The 17,500-nt window shown below is 55.2% G+C and overlaps 1 protein-coding gene across 3 annotated transcripts in view; it reads left to right on the plus strand.

The window, feature by feature from the left end:
* Positions 1-17,500, plus strand: part of LOC142904925 (gamma-adducin-like) — a 47,202-nt gene that overhangs the window by 7,909 nt on the left and 21,793 nt on the right. Inside the window, exon 1 of one of the 3 annotated variants that reach the window (XM_076051332.1) lies at positions 6,176-6,197. The exons of the other annotated variants lie outside the window; for them this stretch is intronic. The gene's annotated coding sequence lies outside the window, so the exon portion shown is untranslated. Of the gene's footprint in view, positions 1-6,175; positions 6,198-17,500 lie in introns of those variants that run through there. 3 annotated transcript variants of the gene reach the window in all.

A 17,500-nucleotide genomic window follows, 5' to 3' on the forward strand; every position in this document is an offset into this window, starting at 1 on the left:
GTAATCCCTTAATGAGTCTGCTAGGGCTCTGTGTGGCTGCGCTGCGTCGGGGCTGATGCACATAGTGGCCTCTGTCTGCCAGCAGGCCCAACTGGCTGATTACTGGAGAGCACTGAGAATCATTAGAGTGTCATCAGCAAAGTGTCTCATTGGCTCGTTGACGGCCTGAAGGTCGTTCCTGCCGACTGACTCCTCAAGGTTTTGGTCTGGTGGTTTGTGCTGGACCAGGTAGACTAGAAGCAGGTTTTTGTTTGCTGTTTATGTGAATGAGAGCCGCCTGAACGAGAGGGGCCGTGCCGGAAGACATGAAAGCAGGAGACGCAGAACCGCCGAGGGCGGAACACGAAGCGAGCGGAACGTCTGTTGGGGAGTCGAGTCGTAAACAAAGCGCTGTGCCTCCTGTGAAAGCAGTCGGTTAACAAAGGCCTCGAGAATGAAGGGAGATTCCAGCGGCTGCTGCGGGGGTGCGTGGAGTCACAGAGGCGGTTTGAGGACAAGACGTGGAACCACGTCGCTGCTAAAGCGTTTAGCCGGTCCAGGACGGGAAGGTCAGAACTTTCCAAGTCCTCTTTGTCTCACTCTTTCTTTCTTCTTGGACTCTTTCTTTCTCCCTCCTACGTTCAGGAAAGGTTGATGTTTTCTCTGAGTCTGTATATCATCTGGTATTCTGCTGCTGCTTCATCCTCTGTCCTCCCCACAGTCAGACAATCTGTCCTCTGCTCGCACACATCGTCAGCGTCTCTCCCTGTTGCCTTCGAGAGAAGCCTCGTCCTCTGGTCGTCCAAGGCCTTGCTGGTCAGCCTGGCTTCACTGCATCTGGCCAGCCTGGCGTTGAGCCGCTGGTTGGAACCGCTGGTTGGAACCGCTGGTTGGAACCTCTGGTTGGAACCTCTGGTTGGAAGGAACCTCTGGTTGGAACCTCTGGTTGGAACCTCTGGTTGGAAGGAACCTCTGGTTGGAACCTCTGGTTGGAACCTCTGGTTGGAAGGAACCTCTGGTTGGAAGGAACCTCTGGTTGGAACCTCTGGTTGGAAGGAACCTCTGGTTGGAACCTCTGGTTGGAACCTCTGGTTGGAAGGAACCTCTTGTTGGAACCTCCTGCGGTCCGCAGGCGCAGGAAGTCAGGAGGTTTTCTGGAGGGTGGGAACAATGAAAGACGTGCAGTGCAGTTCAGGGAAAGTCTCTGCTGTAAAGCATCAAGGTTGGCCTGTGTGACCCGGGTGATTGTGTTATGATGTTGAGCCCGGTCCAGCGGTGCCGGACAGTGCAGACTGTCATGATGCTGGTACACAGTCAATCACATTCATTGGCTGTGGCTATTGGATAAGTGATTAGATTTTGAGAAGTGGGAATGTGGTGCAACTTCACCGCAGTGAGGGTTGATGTCATGCACACACATCACTCTCATGCACACACACACACACACACACACACACACACACACACACACACAGTGAGGATCAGAATGGGTGTTTCTCTAAATAATAGCAGCTGTCTTCAGCACCAGGCATCAGAGGAAGCCTTGGCTCAGGTCAGGTTGAGTTCTGCTGAGTTCTGCTGGTCCCCCGTCCAAGTCCGTGTGGCCTGGTTGGGACTGGGAGGCTCTATGGATCCATAGGCGTCCTGCTCATTCGCTGACAAGACGATGGAATGAGACAGTCACATGATGTCTTTTTTTCTTTTTAAATTGCCTGTGGACTCGGCGTGCACGTGGACTCGGCGTGCACGTGGTCCCGGTGTCCTGCAGACTGAAGGAACACAGCTGAAGCTGTTTGAAGCGCTGGAGGCCCAGGAGCTTTCTGTCGTGGTGAGAGGCCACAAACGACAGCTTTGTGCTCGGCTCAGGCTGGGAAAGTTGGCGCATCACACACACACACACACACACACACACACACACACACACACACACACACACACACACTCTCTCTGCACAGCTCAGCCAGGCTCAATAGGCTGATTCATTAGAGGCTCCTCATGACACCACAGGAGAAAATGTACTTTCAGTGGTGGGCGGGTGGGAGGAGCCTGCAGTGCTCGAGCTCACCCGGGCCGGGCCGAGCCTGACGCGACCCGACAGCTTGAAGGAAACATGAATCCCTGATCAGTTGCTCTTCTCGTCCGCTCAGGATTCTCAGCGTTGCGTGGAGATCGGGTCGCTGGTATTGCCGGGTTAATGAGTTATTGCGTCACTGGACCCGCCCACCTGCAGGTCTTCCTGCCCTTCGGTTTAAACTTTAACTTGGAATGACCCAAACCCAAAGGTACTGTGCTGCTTGTGTTTGGGTGTTGAGGTCCTACAAGCCCTGGGTCGCCCGGTAAGCTGGTCCTGGACCGTGTTACCCTCAGGAGCCGTGTTTACACCTGCAGACCAGCGTGGTTCTCAGTCCCAGGCGAGGTTCCACCGTGGGTTCTTCTGGAGACCAGCGGGAGGGGGCGGAGCTCGGAGGAGACGGTGTTGCTTCACGGGGCAGGGCGAGGGGGTGGAGCTCGGAGGAGACAGTGTTGCTTCACGGGGCAGGGCGAGGGGGCGGAGCTCGGAGGAGACGGTGTTGCTTCACGGGGCAGGCGAGGGGGCGGAGCTCGGAGGAGACGGTGTTGCAATCTCTCAGCAGCTCCCCTGTGTTTATTCTTCTCGGCTCCTCGTCCTTCTGCCCTGCCAGCGACAGCCACAGTTGAATCCAGGAGGAGACATCACTCCTCAGGTCTGTCTCTGACAGTCACTTCCTGTCTGCTCAGACCCCAGGGGTCTCACCAGGGGTCCCACCAGTTCAGGACCAGCAGCCTGTGAGGAACCGACCAGGTGGCTCTGCTGAACTCTGGACTCTGGACTAAAATAACCGAGCCCCTCCCCCACACAATTGGATCATTCAATAAGAGCTAACCTGGCAAATGTGTGCTGTCACATGGGCTGCTTTAAGTGGGCGTGGCCAGAGTGTGTTGCAGCCATAATGGGCCCATCTGGACCCGCCGGCAGCCCCGGACTCATTAGCCCCGCCCCGCCCCGTGTTTGCTCCTGTCACATGATGTTACTCTCAACAACGCAAACATGCCAGAGTGCTCCAACCCCCCCTCGTTAGGCCCCACCCCTGTCTTTCACACTGCCTTGGGGAGTCGCTGGTACTTCATTACTGCACTCACTGCTGTGCTCCCCCCCCCCCCCCCGCTACTCCTCCTGGGCAGCTGCACTGTCTGGACGCAGGCCAGCTGCTGCAGGTGAGCCGCAGCTCTTTCTGCAGAGAGTTTAGCTTGCATCAGCACCGAGGTGGAGGGGGGCGGGGGGGGGCGTCCTTATCCACTGTGTGTGCAAAGCTGCAGTTGTGGTGTTTTCTACCTCACTCCCAGTAGATGAAACGCTCGGAATGAGTACTTCTTCCTCTTCACTTGCTGTGAAGTTTGCAGCGGCTGCAGCCCGGGGGGGGAGAGGAGCTGCGGTGATACTCGAGGCTGCAGCCCGGGGCGGGGGGGGGCTGCGGTGTGGAACCGCAGGGCCAGCTTGGTTTGCGCTGAAAAAGACAAGCAAGTGTTTGTGTAGTGGAGTAAAGGTGCTGGCGTTGCTCCCAGTGGGGGTTACAAGCTACGTTCACTGTGCCTCGCAGTGCAGTGACTCAGTGAAGCGGGAGTGTTTACAGCTGGCAGGGACTGCGTGGTGATTGGCTGAGCTGCTGGAACAGCCGGCCAATGATTAACACTCCAGTTACTCATCGCAACAATCACAACTCCACCTCTGGGCTTTTTATTGTCCCGGCTCAGGAGGTTGCTGTGTAGAGAAAGCAGCCCATAATATTTCAAACGTCAGGACTGTTGTGTTTATCGAGGCTGTGAATATGATACAGTGTATGAATATGGCTGTGGGTGGTGTACAGTACATAGAATAACCAACTAGAACATAGATCTACAGCTCCTTCCTGCTTGGGGCTCACTGCGTCCCACTGGAACGCCATCACTTCCTGCCTGAGTGCGCATCACCTACACAACGCATCGTGTGCGTCGCCGCTCGCTAAGTGCGCTTGCCTGTCGTCGACCTTCCCGCTTTCCCCGAGCTACAGCCGGCTCCTCCCAGCCATGGCTGATGGAGCCGCGTGTCTGTGTTTAACCCAGCAGGAACTGCGCTAATGTTAGCTCAGGCATGCGGCCTTGCAGCGGTCTGTGCAAGGTCAGAGGTCAAGGCAGGGTTTATTCTGGGACAGGTATGTGTTGTCTGATTGGACCTCCACCAGCACCTCCACCACCTCCACCAGCACCACCACCTCCACCAGCACCACCACCGCTGCTCCTGCTCCTCAGAGCTCGACATCGTGCGAAAACGAGCAACTGAGCCGACCAGTCTGAATGGTTCCAGACGGGTCCGAGGTCGCGCTTCATTCCAGCGCATCCTGGAGGAACCACAGCTGAAGCTTCCTGCGGTGCCGCAGAGGCATCGACTTTCCCCTGCTTAGCGCCGTTGGACAAACATTAAAAAACCGAAGTGACCGCACGGATTAGCAGGAGCAGAGACGGCACACTGCGTTGGCCCGAGTGTGTCTGGTCGTGACTCCGCCCCCTGAGAACGAGGAGCCCAGTGTGAGCTGACTGAGGTTCCTTTCCCGGTGGGCAGCCGGGTCTCCAAATGGAAAAGTCCTGGAAGTTCTTCTGGGACTTTCTATTTCTCGGAGTGACGGCGAGGCTCAGCGCCGGCCCTCGGCCAGGCCGCTCCACACCTCCTCTGAAGCCCACTTCACATCCGTCCAAATGGCTTCATGAGGAACGGGAATGGGCCTCCGTGGAGAAGTGAATTCTCCCAACATCAACCTCTCATTAATGTGCTGTAATGAAGCCATGGCCATTAAAAGGCGGAGGAGAAAAGACTGCATGGTGAGGAAGCGTGAGGAGCTTCTAGTGGAGCCCATGTGACTGATGAGGACCTGCACCTCCGTTCCTCAGGCCCTGTGGCCAAACCCAGCAGTTCAGCAGCAGTTTGCCCTGCTGCTCCCTCTTTGCTCTCCATGCAGACCAAACTGAACCCAAGTCATCAGTCTGGAGAAGCTTCAAAAGGAACCAAGATGCACCACCTCCGGTACTCTCACGGTCTCCATGTTTACCACATGATGGGTTGATGGTTCAGCACCAGCAGGTGACCGTGCTTTGCAGTCTCATGTGGATTGAGGAGATGAGGAGAGTATAGTAAATCCAACACATCAGGGTCCCACTGCTTTACTGCAGTAGGCTGAGGTGCCGTCCAAAGCACTGGCTGCTCCCTGCACCCAGGACCTCCCACCCCACCCCACCCCGCCCCACCACCCCGCCCCACCTCCCTTTATTCCGCTCGCATTCCCTTCCACACTCCTTTGTGGGGGGAGATTCCTCACACCAGGAAGTTGTTGAGCGGCTGTGAGGGAAAGTGTTTGTCTGCTGCAGGAGGAGGAGGAGGTGGAGGAGCAGGAGGAGGAGGAGGAGCCCGGCAGCAGAGGGAAAGGAGGGAAGCTTCTCCGCTCCGACCCCATGGTGGCTTCTACAAACTGCAGCCACGCAGGGGAGGAGGTGAAGGTTTGGAGGTGGGTCTGGACAGAAGGAGTGGGATTGGACGGTGGGTCTGGACAGAAGGAGTGGGATTGGACGGAGCAGTTGGAGAAAAACAAAGGAAACCATCAACCAGGAGCGAGAGGAGCGAAGCGCCCCCTGGAGGCCGAGCCCTGCGGGTCCTCTCACTTCTGTGTAAACGTATGTAAATTGAAATCAGCTTCGGCCTCCCCTCCCCCTCAAGCCCCGCCCCCTCCCTCCCCCATCCACTCCCCACCCTCTGCAAGCCACGCCCCCTCGGCTGCAGGCATCACATCAGTTTGCGTCGCCGTCGCACCACCACATCCAGCAGGGTGGCTCCTGATTGGTCACGGGGGGGCCGATACAGTAGGAGGAGCAGGAGGAGGAGCTGTGAGGAGTGTGAAGGAAAGTGGAGGAGAAAGGAGGAAGAGGAGGTGCAAGCGAGGCTGTGACACTGTTGGACTGGAGAGGGAGCGGCGTGTCAGAGAGAGAGGGAAGGAGGGAGGGGCGAGCGAGAGAGAGGGAGAGAGGGAGGGGCGACCTAGAGAGAGAGAAAGAGAGGGAGGGAGGGGCGAGCTAGAGAGAGGGAGGGGCGAGCGAGAGAGAGGGAGGCCAGCAGGCGGCTGAGTGCAGGCAGTGCAGGTGGATCCAGACTGGTGGTGTCAACAGGGATCCAACAGGTCGGTCTTTCTTCTTCTTCTTCTTCTTCTTCTTCTTCTTCTTCTTCTTCTTCTGCCACTCTCTCTCCACCGTCCGCTCCTGCGGGCGATCAAAGCACTGTCCCAGGTTGTGACGGTAGCGAGCAGGACGCTGCTGGTCCGGCTGGTGTTGGGGCAGCGTGAGAAAGTGTCGCACCGCCTCTTTCTCCTCAGCACAGAGGATAATGGAGCTGCAGCTGTGAAAGGACTGAGAGGCTTTGAGGGCGAGGCCGCCCTCTCCAGTGTCAGCGACTCAATGTGCTACTGGTGAGACCAGTGAAGACCAGTGAAACCAGTGAAGAGCAGTGAAGAGCAGTGAAGACCAGTGAGACCAGTGGAGACCAGTGAGAGCAGTCAGGACGGAGGAGATGCAGCAACTTCTGTTTCCCTCCAAACCTCTGTGCTCCTCAGAGCTGCTGCTGCTGCTGCTGCTGCTGCTGCTGCTGCTGCTGCTCCAGGAGACACCAGGCAGCAGCAGCAGCAGCAGCAGCTGACTGAGGGTCACGCTGCTCCTTCTACTGGTGTCTGGTTACGACTGAGATAAGAGATAAGCAGCAGTGAGGACGATGGTGGTGGGGTTGCTGCTTCTATTCCTGGCCGCTGACCTTTGACCCTTTGACATCACAGGGACTCTGGTTGGTACCGATCTACAGACTGTCCACAGTTCAGCAGGGTGGCTTCACACTGTTGGACCTTTTCCCACACGTTTGCACCGTTGGTCCGTCAGCCTCTTATCAGCCGGGAGATAAGATCCCCATTGAACGTGGAGCCAAGTTCCTCCAACTGGGTCGCTGACATCATCATCAGGTCCCTCCCACCAGGAAGTGAGGAGGTTTGATGCCGTGTGACTGAGGAGCAGCGGTGTGTAACTGTGGTTACAGTGGTGTCTGACAGGGAGGCCGTGCTATTTAGCTGAAATGTTTTTGAACTGGATGTTGACTCAGTGACTCGTGGCTCAGTGACTCAGTGACTCGTGGCTCAGTGACTCAGTGACTCGTGGCTCCTTGTGTCCATCCCAACGTCTGATTGCTCCACGCCTCTTAGAAAACTCTTTCTTCCTGTCCTTGTTTGACTTTGGCGTTATCAATAAAGCTTGTTGAATTCCACTTGGAGAGTCCACTCCTCATCCAATGCGCAGACAGGCCCCGCCTCCACCACGTCAGCTGCCACAGCGACGGCTTCGCTCCTTCAAACGTTCACTCCAACATTTGTCCACAGTTCTATAATATAATAATTCAACACAAATCCACGATCTTTGTCTGCTCTTCATCTGTTGGCTGTTCTCCAAGCTCCTCCCACAGATGAGGGATGACTTTGAGGTGGGACCTTCAGGACCAGGTTGCAGCCTCAGGCAGCAGGGATCTGCACTCAGGAGGAGCCTGAAGTTCCTCTCCCAGGCTTCAGGCTCCTCTGCTCAGTTCAGGGATTTCATGGCCATGTGTTTCAGTATATAATATTCTCCCTTTCCCTCCTCTCATGCCTGCACATGGAGCTTGTAAAGTGCTTCCTACTCCCCCTCCTCCCACCTCCTCCCCTCTCCCCCTCCCCATGGCCTCCAGGGAGGAGGTCCATGACCAGATGAAGGATTGTCCCAGTGTCTCAATCAACCCCAGTGACCCCAGTAACTCCCCAGTACCTCTCCTTCTGGTTCCACTTAAGGACGGAAGATATAAGGGTGTGTGTGTGTGTCTGTGTGTGTCTGTGTGTGTGTGTGTGTCTGTCTGTCTGTCTGTGTGTGTGTGTGTGTGTTTACAAAGAGTGAGGCAGCGGTGATCATATTGTCAGAAAGATTTGGTGTCTTTTTCTAAGTTATGTTGCAAATCACTGTTTTATGTAATTGTCCTGTGTGTGTGTGTGTGTGTGTTTGTGTGTGTGTGTGTGTGTGTGTGTGTGTGTGTGTGTGTGTGTGTGTGTGTGTGTGTGTGTGTGTGTTCAATGGCTTGGCTAGGCCAGCCTGCCATTATGTCATGCAGCATGGTTTCCAGCTGTCTGACTGCTGCTGCTCCTGCTGCTGCTGCTGCTGCTGCTGCTGCTGCTCCTGCTGCTGCTGCTGCTCCTGCTGCTGCTCCTGCTGCTGCTGCTGCTGCTGCTGCTGCTCCTGCTGCTGCTCCTGCTGCTGCTGCTGCTGCTCTGAATTTGTTTTCCAGCAAAGTTGTCTTGCGTGTCTGATGTATTAAAAGAAAATGCAGTGCAGTGCAGTGCGGTGATCTCTGTATCTCTACTGCTCGTATTCAAGCGCTCTCCTTGAACCCGGTCTCGGCCCCTCTGAGGCCACCAGCCTCCAAACTGGCCGCTGTCGCTTTGTGCCTGCAAGAGGCGCCGCACTTTTTATTCTGCTGTGCTTGACGACTGCAACGTGGATGTGATTAAAAGGCCAAGTCCGGCTCTGAGTGAAGCCACATGTGCTTGGGCTGAGTCCCGCTGAGACCTGAGCCCCGGCCGACACACACTGGGACTGCCTCGCAGGTGCCGGCAGCAGCAGCAGCAGCAGCAGCAGCTCCTCTTTTCAGCAACGTGGATGCACAGGAGCAATGAGCAATGAATGAGCAGCGACCGTATTCAATTATAATCTTCCAGTCCGAACCGAACCGATCCGACCCGTGTCCGCCCATATCCACACATATTTCAGATGCCAGTGTCAGCTGCCGATGCAGTCAACAGCAACATCTGGGCAGCTGCTCACTCCCATGAGATCTCATTCCATTCCATTACTTTACATTACTTTACATTACTTTACTTTACTGTGCACTACTTGACTTAACATTACTTTACTTTCAAATCCATTACTTTACTTTACATTCCATTACTTTATTTTCCATTACTTTATTTTCCATTATATTACTTTACATTACTTTACTTTACTTGCCATTACTTAACTGTACTTTGCTTTACGTGTCATTAATTAACATTATGGTACTTTACTTTACTTTACTTTGCTTTGCTTTGCTTTGCTTTACTTTCCAGCGTCCTCTGCGCTCTGGGTGGAGGAGGCGCTGCCTTCTCCCCTGGACTCTAGCTTGTCTGCAGATGAATGTCTCTCTCTTGTGTCCCTGTCAGCAGTAAGTCAGTGACCACACTGAGTCAAGGGTTGGAGGTTGAAACCAATAACTTGGTGCAACACTCTCTGTGGGCTGCTGGGCTCAGGTCAGGGTTCATGGGAAACCGAAGGTCTGAACGTCTTCACCCGCTGCCAACTCCCTGCAGCTTCCCACTAAAACTAGATCCCTGCTTATTTTGGCTGGACGCAGAGTGAAGGGAGGTGCACCTGTTGAGCTGAGGCTCTGCAAACTGTCCCGGCAGGTCCTGATCACAGTCGCTGTGATGCCAGCTGGTGTAAATCAGCATTCCCACTCATCCAGGGAGTGGTGACTCATGCGGCCGGCCAAATCTCATGAAAAACAGCTCGGTTCTCCTTCCCTGCCCGGGATTCTTTCTTTGTACAGGCCAACAAAACCATGAGCTCACGGGCTTTCCACTCACAGCAAATATTGACTCTGATTACGAGGAATGTGGGCACGTAACCCTCTTCATTTCCTCTGAAATTCCTCAGCCTTCCTTCCTCTCGAGCCGAACCTGGAAGTCATTTGTGGATCCGAGACGGAGACGCTGTCATCTGTAGGTGGAGGGAGGAGCCCTGCGCAGACCTTGCACGCCCTGCTCCTCTCTAGGGAGTTGCGTCAGCGCGAGTGGAGCCGCAGCTCCGCTGTGAGAGAGCAGCTGCGGTTTCGTGTTTAGCCATGAGCTAACGTCGTCGCTCAAGCAGAAATGTTTTTACAACGCTTGAATCTTCCTCCAAGTAATCAGGTGCCAGCAGGTGCTCCGCTGCAATCAGCACCTGTGCCCTTTGTGAGAAGGCGTTGGAGAAACACCGGCTACCGAGTCCGCAGGCGCATTTACACTCTTAGACATTTCAACGGCATTTTGAAGAACCGCAGAAGCTCCGAGTTTGATCGATTAGAAAAACAACTTTCCAGAAAAGTTCCCCAATCTGTGAGAATTCCTCCTGAGAATTCCTGGGAGAAGCCGCCTCCCAGTTTCTCCTGTCGGGTCCTGTTTGTTGTGTACAAAGGAACGGTCCGTTTCCCACAGTGCACTGCTCACGGTGGCCTTGCGGGTGTGAGGAGATTCTCTTGCCTTCTAGTGGAAGATGGATGGAGGAGATGGATGGATGGAGTTGGGTGGAGGAGATGGATGGAGGAGTTGGATGGAGGAGTTGGATGGAGCAGATGGATGGATGGAGAAAAGAAAGCTGAAGCCAGAGTCTCTTCAGTTTCTCAACTCGGGGATCGCAGGCCCTGAACGTGACACAAGCAGGAGTGCTGGTCCAGGTTGAGGAAGGCCAGCGTGCGTAGACGAAGGTGGAGTGATGTGAAGGGAGGAGTGACTCGGTGGGAGGAGACTTTCCTCTGCAGCTGGTGGCAGCGTTGCGTGGGGGTTCCCAGCAGATCAGGAGTCCAGACAGTGTTGCTGCCTGGTGGAGGTAGAAGCAGGTAGAAGCAGCTGGAGGTCACCCTAACCCTGGTGGAGGATCTCCAGCGCTGACACGCTGGGACTGAAACACAGCAACACCTCAACGTGCTGCTTTGATCCAGACGGACCTTCTGTCAAGAGGCCGTGAGTGAAGCAGACAACGTTGAGTTGCTCCCCACAGGGAAAACAAGAAGGACTGAAGCTGTTGTGATGCAGACGTGTTACATAGCGTTCTGAGGGGTCAAAGGTCATCGGCCATGCTCTCCAAAGACCACTTGACTCCTGCCTCTGAACAAGGCCTCGATGTCTGCTCTGTTGGGGATATAAAGCTTCACCCTCTCTTCCCCTGCAGCGTTCAGGTCACTGTAGTTTGACCCTGCAGCTCCATCAACTCCCGCCGGGAGTTCTCCTCCTCAACATTGAACTCCACGCTGTCCTGAATCACTTTGAATGGGACTTCTTTCTCCGTCTTGTGCAAGCGTGATGCGACTGCAGACTCACGACCCTCCAGTGCCGCGAGGCAGTGCCGTACGATACGACCAGCTGTAGGAAAGTGCTCAACAGAAGAAGAGGAAGAGCAACAGGAAGTCATGGCACGCCCAGACGAAGAGAAGAAGATGCGCGGTGATGCATTGCTGCTTGAAAGAAGAGAGAATAACTTGGCTCGCAAGGTTTTTCCCTGTTTAGCAGTGATGACGTACGGCTAACATTACCCTGCAGCCGTAGCGACCGAGCTAACGTTACCCTGCAGCCGTAGCGACCGAGCTAACGTTACCCTGCAGCCGTAGCGACCGAGCTAACGTTACCCTGCAGCTGTAGCGACCAAGCTAACGTTACCCTGCAGCTGTAGCGACCGAGCTAACGCAGCAGCTAACATGAGAGACAGGAGGTTCGTCCGTTCACCCTCCGTGTTTCCAGAGACTCACAGCGGACTCGCTCCCCGATCAGCGAGCTGCATTCAAAGGATTTGGGAAACTTTCCATTTGGCGTCGACCAAGTTGATGAAAACACGCTCGGTGCATTTGGAGCTGCGTGTGGTTTTAACAGAGGATGCGTCAGGTCACCAAGCAGCGTTTGATTGCAAGTGTTGACCTGAAGCCTGCAGTGTGGAGCGTGGATCAGCGGAACAGGATGCAGGCCTCGGGTCTGAACAGGACTGCAGTGTCTTGGGCCGTTGTGGTGGTTCCTGGTGGTGAAGCTACGCAGAGCTCCGCCCACCACCTGAGCACGTCTGCAACGGGACGCCGCAGAAAGGCGGTGTTTGAGGTCACGCCACCAATCCGACCTCCGCTCAGTCAAATGGTTTCTCATACGGAAAAATCTAAAGACTGTTTTGAAAGGAAATGTGAAATTCCGAGTCAATATTGTAGCGTGTTTATTGACTTGTGTAATGAGTATTTAATGGTGTAGAGAGCGGTGTTCCCCAGGGAGCGCCGCTTGGCAGAGGTTCAGAGGTTCGGAGGCCTCGTCCGGACTGCGGCGTTCCCGCCTCCACGTGGCAGGTAGAAGCAGCTGGAGGTCATTAAAATTCCTCCGCAACACGTGGACCGCTGTTTATTTTCCCGGCCAGGAAGGGGAGCGTGGACGGCTGCCAGGATGGCGGGACCGTCCCGTGGGCCAGACGGGACGAGTGGGCCGAGAGAGAGAGGCCAGCGGATCAGAGGCAGGACGGCTGTGATGAGAGGAGCAGTCAGAAGGATGGACAAGAGTGAGAGGGTGAGACCAGTGAATGCCGAGGGTGAGACGTGAAGATGACCCTGGACACAGAGGCTGGAGCTGCACCAGAGGAGGGAGTGCGGAGGCTTTAGCAGGAAGAGAGTGGAGATCTGGACCGAGTCAAGTCGTTTTGGGGAGAAGTTCAGTCAATACTGAGCCGATCCAGGGAAACATCTCGCAGGGTTCACTGAAGGCTTGTCAATACTGAGCTTGTATGGAATCTTCAATGTTCTCTCCGTTCTTCCTGACGTCGTTTTAAGTGGTTGGTGGAGAACGTTTACAATTATAATCTATTGGAAGAGAAGGCGATGGAGATTTGGTAATCAAAGAGTTGTGATTGGATGCAGGAGAGCAGCGCACGCAGACGCTTCAACGTTGCATCATTCAGATTGTAATGAGGACTTCAGTGAAATTGAAAATCCCAGTACTTGACCTCCGACCCCTATTGGGCCAACAAACGCAGTTGCGGCCTGAGGAGCCGGGGGGGGGGGGGGGGGGCGTGCCTCCCTCGGACCCCTGGATCAGTCATGGCACTGCTGCAGTGTTTAGCCAGCCAACCCTGGACCTCCACTAACAGGAGGCCTCCAGAGATGAGTCACTTCCTGCTTGAACGTGACGCCGCCCACCCACCGGCCATCGGTCTTCCTCCTCCTCCTCCTCCTCAGCGTCCCGCTCAGGCGGAGGCTTTCCGTCCTGTGATTGGTTAAACAGAGGAGAGAAGCTGGGGGCGTGACAGCTGCAGGGCCTCTCCACTGGGATTTGGAGCTTCGATATGGAGGTGTGTCAGTGGGAGGGACTCCAGTCAGGAAGGCTCCAGTGGGAACCCGGCTGGTGAAGCCCTCTCAGTGGTGAGACAGTCCTCCAAGCCTCCAGCCAGGCAGCTGCACCTCTTATCCAAACATCTTTCCAGCGCTTCTTATCTGATCAGCAGTGTTGGTCGTGAGGGGAGGGGCTTGAGTGATGGGCCTTCCTTGGAGAAGGATTGTGCAACTCTCCTCCTCCTGCTCGGGCAGATTTCAGCTCGGGTCGATGAAGGTTGCTGATCCTGCAGCGGTCACCGACCCGGTGCACAAATCTCTGGCAGGTTGAGATGCAACAGGAGAAGGTGCATCCTGCAGCTTCATCCCAGACAGGTGTGGCCCAGTTTGGCACAGATTGGAGTTGGAATCCGAGCCTAGAAGAAGGGGAAATGATGACGTGTCGCGTTTGAAGACCCGGGAGTTGGGTCTGGTTCTGAATGCCTCGCTGGGAAGCACCCAGACGTCATCTGCACACGCTGGAGCCGCAGAACACATCACACATCAGGCTCGTCAGTTCTGCAGATGCATCAGGACTTTGAGTTTCTACCCAGACCTCCAGAGATGGTGTTTGGGTCTATGGGGGGGTGGGACATCACGTCTTGCTTGACTGGATGTGCAACCAGGCGGTAAACCCAAAGGCCCCCTGTCAAAGGAGCGGCTGTGCAGGAAGTCTTGCTCTCCAGTCAGTCTGTGGGTTCCTTCAGGCTCCAGGTTTCCTTCAGAGGGAACCAGAAGCTTTTCTTCAAGCCCGTTCCAAGGTGCCCTGGGCCCTCCCGTGCCTGTAGAGGTCTTGTCAGATGGTCTGAGCTCTCTGATGGTCTTGGTTTCAAGCTGCAGTCTGAAGCTTCAGGGAAGAGAGCCGCTGATTCCGGGAGACTGCTGAACCACTCCCCCCCCCCCCTCGACATAGACTGAGTGATCTTTCTTCTGGAACACCATCAGACACTTGAGCTGTGGGCTTGACCAGTAAATCCCCCGTTCTTTATCATCCTCCGCCGCCCGTCTGATCCCTACTCTTCGCCTGCCTCTCTCCTCCCTGCTGCTGGGAAGGTCCTGCGCTCCGGCTTTGCTCTGGGGGGGGTCTGTCGGTCGACACTCGGGTGGTTCTTCTGTCTGAATCCCTGCGGTCAGGTCGACGCTGACGTGGGTCGTGGTTGATTGCAGGTACGGCTGAGCTTCAGATATGCCCGTCGGAATGTCAGGGAGGTGGCTGTAGTTCCATTGATCTGGTCTGTCCGCATCACTGATCATCTACGGGGAACACAGTGCTTGGGTTTGGTTCTATCTGCTGTCCTCGGCTCCGAGGCTGCGGTAACGTCAGCAGGCCCGCTGGAAGGTTTCATTCCCAGTTCAACGTCCTGTTGTCCCTCTGTCTCTGTTAACACTGTGAGTTCTATCAGAAGGTCACTCCTGGAGGAGGCTCCAGTGATGCCCAGCAGCACACTGAACCATCGCTGGAGACCTTCACTCCTTCTAGTGGCCGCTGTCCAACATCTGCACCCGTCACCTGCTGCCACTTCCAGCTGCTCGCTTCCTGCTTGCGTCGTCAGGCCTCGGCCCCGGTGGCCACCGAGGGAACAGCGAGCTGCACCAGTGATAGACTGCTGCTGCTGCTCCGTGGCTTTCCTTCAAGCTCTTCCTGACTGAGAAGGACAACAGTCTGTGTGTGTGAGTGTGTGTGTGTGTGTATGTGTGTGTGTGAGAGAGAGGAAACAGCTGGATGATCACACACAAAGAGACCTCAACATGTTGACGATGGGAAGTGGAGATGAGCTCATTGGTCTCCGCCGAGGCCTCCAGGAGGAAAACAGAGTTCCTCCGTTGGAACTGAACTTTGTCTCTGTCGATGAGTTGGAATTGAATTTGTGTTCCGTCTCTCAGCTGCAAGCAGGGCTTCTGTCAGTGGGCGGGGTCAATCTCTGGGGCCCCTGTATGCGTAGTTTGTACGTTTAGAAGGTCATCAGCTTTAACTCTGTCAAGATAGGCATCATGTGACTCTGGCAGAGACACCATGTGACCTCTGGGGAGGCGGGGTGAGGTCACCGTGCCTCTGTTGCCACCAAGCACTCCTGATTGTTGCTCTTGTGTCTGTAAACACCGAGAGTTGCTGCTGTCCTTGAGCTGCCTGGTGGTCCCGCCATTACTGGGTGCCTCTCCGTGCTGCTCTGCAGTGGGCGTGGCTCGCTCTGCAGTGGGCGTGGCTCGCTCTGCTCGGCTCTTTATGAATGGGAGCGTATCACCGGTCGGAGCGCCGCTGTTTGTTTGGATGTCGAGGAAGAAGGAATTTCCTTCTGGGAACGCCGGCGTGGTCGCACCGAGACCCCCGGCAACCAGGACACGGCCGACTGCACATGCATTCACTGCACGCACGCACGCACGCACGCACACACACACACACACACACACACACACACACACACACACGGTCTCAGCAGAAAGTTGTGACTTCTGGCCGAGGGCCGCTGTCCCCTGCTGGAGCCACATCCTGCCAGGAAGCTTGTCCTTCCTACACACACACACACACACACACACACACACACACACACACACACACACACACACACACACACACACACACACACACACACACACACAGTGGGGCGGCTGGACAATCACAGCGATAAGGTTGATGAACAGCGGTGAAGAGAATGACTCGTTCAGGACAGCAGTGCTCTCTAAGTGAGTTAAAGGCCTTTCAAGAAGACCACTGGGGCCCCCTGTCATCGTCTCCGGACCAAGATTACTGCTGTACCATCAGCTACTGCTGGTCCTGGGAAGCAGACTGACAGTGGAAGACCAGAGGAAGTCATTCAAGCTCACGTTCATCTCACTTCAAGACTTCTTCCGTGTCCAGCTGTGCCACCAGACGGAAGAATCGGAGAGTTTAGTCATTTAAACAGCAGCTAAATCAGTTTCTATTGTCATCACACACACACACACACACACACACACACTTGGCTTTCAAGCACCAACTTGCTCTCCTTCTGCTGGATGGAATCCTTCCACCCGTGGTGGTGTTTGCTGCTCTCCCGCTGTCTCACTTGAACACTGTGGACTTGTTCTGGTCAGGGAGGGAAGGGGGGGGCGAGGGGGGTGAGGAGGGGTGAGAGGGGTTAGGAGGGTGAGGAGGGGTGGTGGGGGTTGGCTGGGACACTCCTGTCCCCCACTGCCTCCTTCCGTCCTTCCCACCCTTATGGACGTCTTGTGTGGATTTGTGTCTGACAGGCCCGGAAACACACACACACACACACACACACACACACACACACACACACACATGCACACACACACTTTCCCATGTGATGGAAGAGCTCATGCAGTGTCTCTGTGAGCAGCTCTGGTCTTCTCCTTCCTGTTGTGGTGGAAGGTGACTGAGGCTGGGTAAGGGGTCAGGGGTCAGGGTTAGGCTGAGACCCACCTGAGTTCACATGGTCCAGGACCCAGCAGCAAAATATTGATGAAGCCTATTTTTAATACTTGACCTTTAAGATGTGAACTCTGCGTGGTCCTGGTCCACTGCTGACCTGTGGCCTGCTGACAGAAGGTCAGCAGTCCCACCTGCCTACCTGCCTGCCTGCCTCTGCTTCATCAAGCCAGCCCTTTGTGATGTCACAACACGTCCTGGTACCTCTCTCAGACAGTTGACAATAGCCGCAGCTCCCCCTGTTGTTGGCTCCGCCCTCTTAAAAACACCAACAAAGATCAGCAGGACGTTGTAAACAGAGGGCTAAATAAAACAGATTTCTTCCAGCTTTGTTAAAGTATTGTTGTAGTATAGTAGTGTATAATGTCCAGTGTGTGTCCTGTAGCAGCAGAGCCCAGAGTCTCCCCCCACCCCCCACCCCCTCCGCCCCAGGGTGGGCGGGGTCGCCTCACGCTGGCTCTGTTTGTTTGAGCGTTGCCATGGAGACACTGTGTTGACTCGGCTTTGCATGATGGGTGGGCGGTCCTGCACAACGACATCATCATCATGGAGCTGAGCACAGCGTGTCCCCCATCACCCTGCATCCCAACACACACACACACACACACACACACACACACACACACACACACACACAGACTGATTGGATTTGCTGCTCCAGGCAGAGTGAGTCAGTGTGAATGTTCTTCAGGGTTCCACCAGAGGCCTCTGAAGGTTCCTGACCTGGAGATGAACCCTTCGTCTCATTGGTCGGTTTGATGGGGTTGTGATGGAGGACCTCCTTCACTCCACCCACCTTCTCAGCAGATCCCACTCTCGATGTTCCTCACTCCCTGTGAAGATGTGGAGGTTCCTCTCGACTTGGTCTCTCCTTC

Source organism: Nelusetta ayraudi, unplaced genomic scaffold, assembly GCF_046127955.1.
Source record: "Nelusetta ayraudi isolate G7.1 ecotype Tasmania unplaced genomic scaffold, CSIRO-AGI_Nayr_v1 ptg000134l, whole genome shotgun sequence".
In the NCBI taxonomy this organism is placed as follows: Eukaryota; Metazoa; Chordata; class Actinopteri; order Tetraodontiformes; family Monacanthidae; genus Nelusetta; species Nelusetta ayraudi.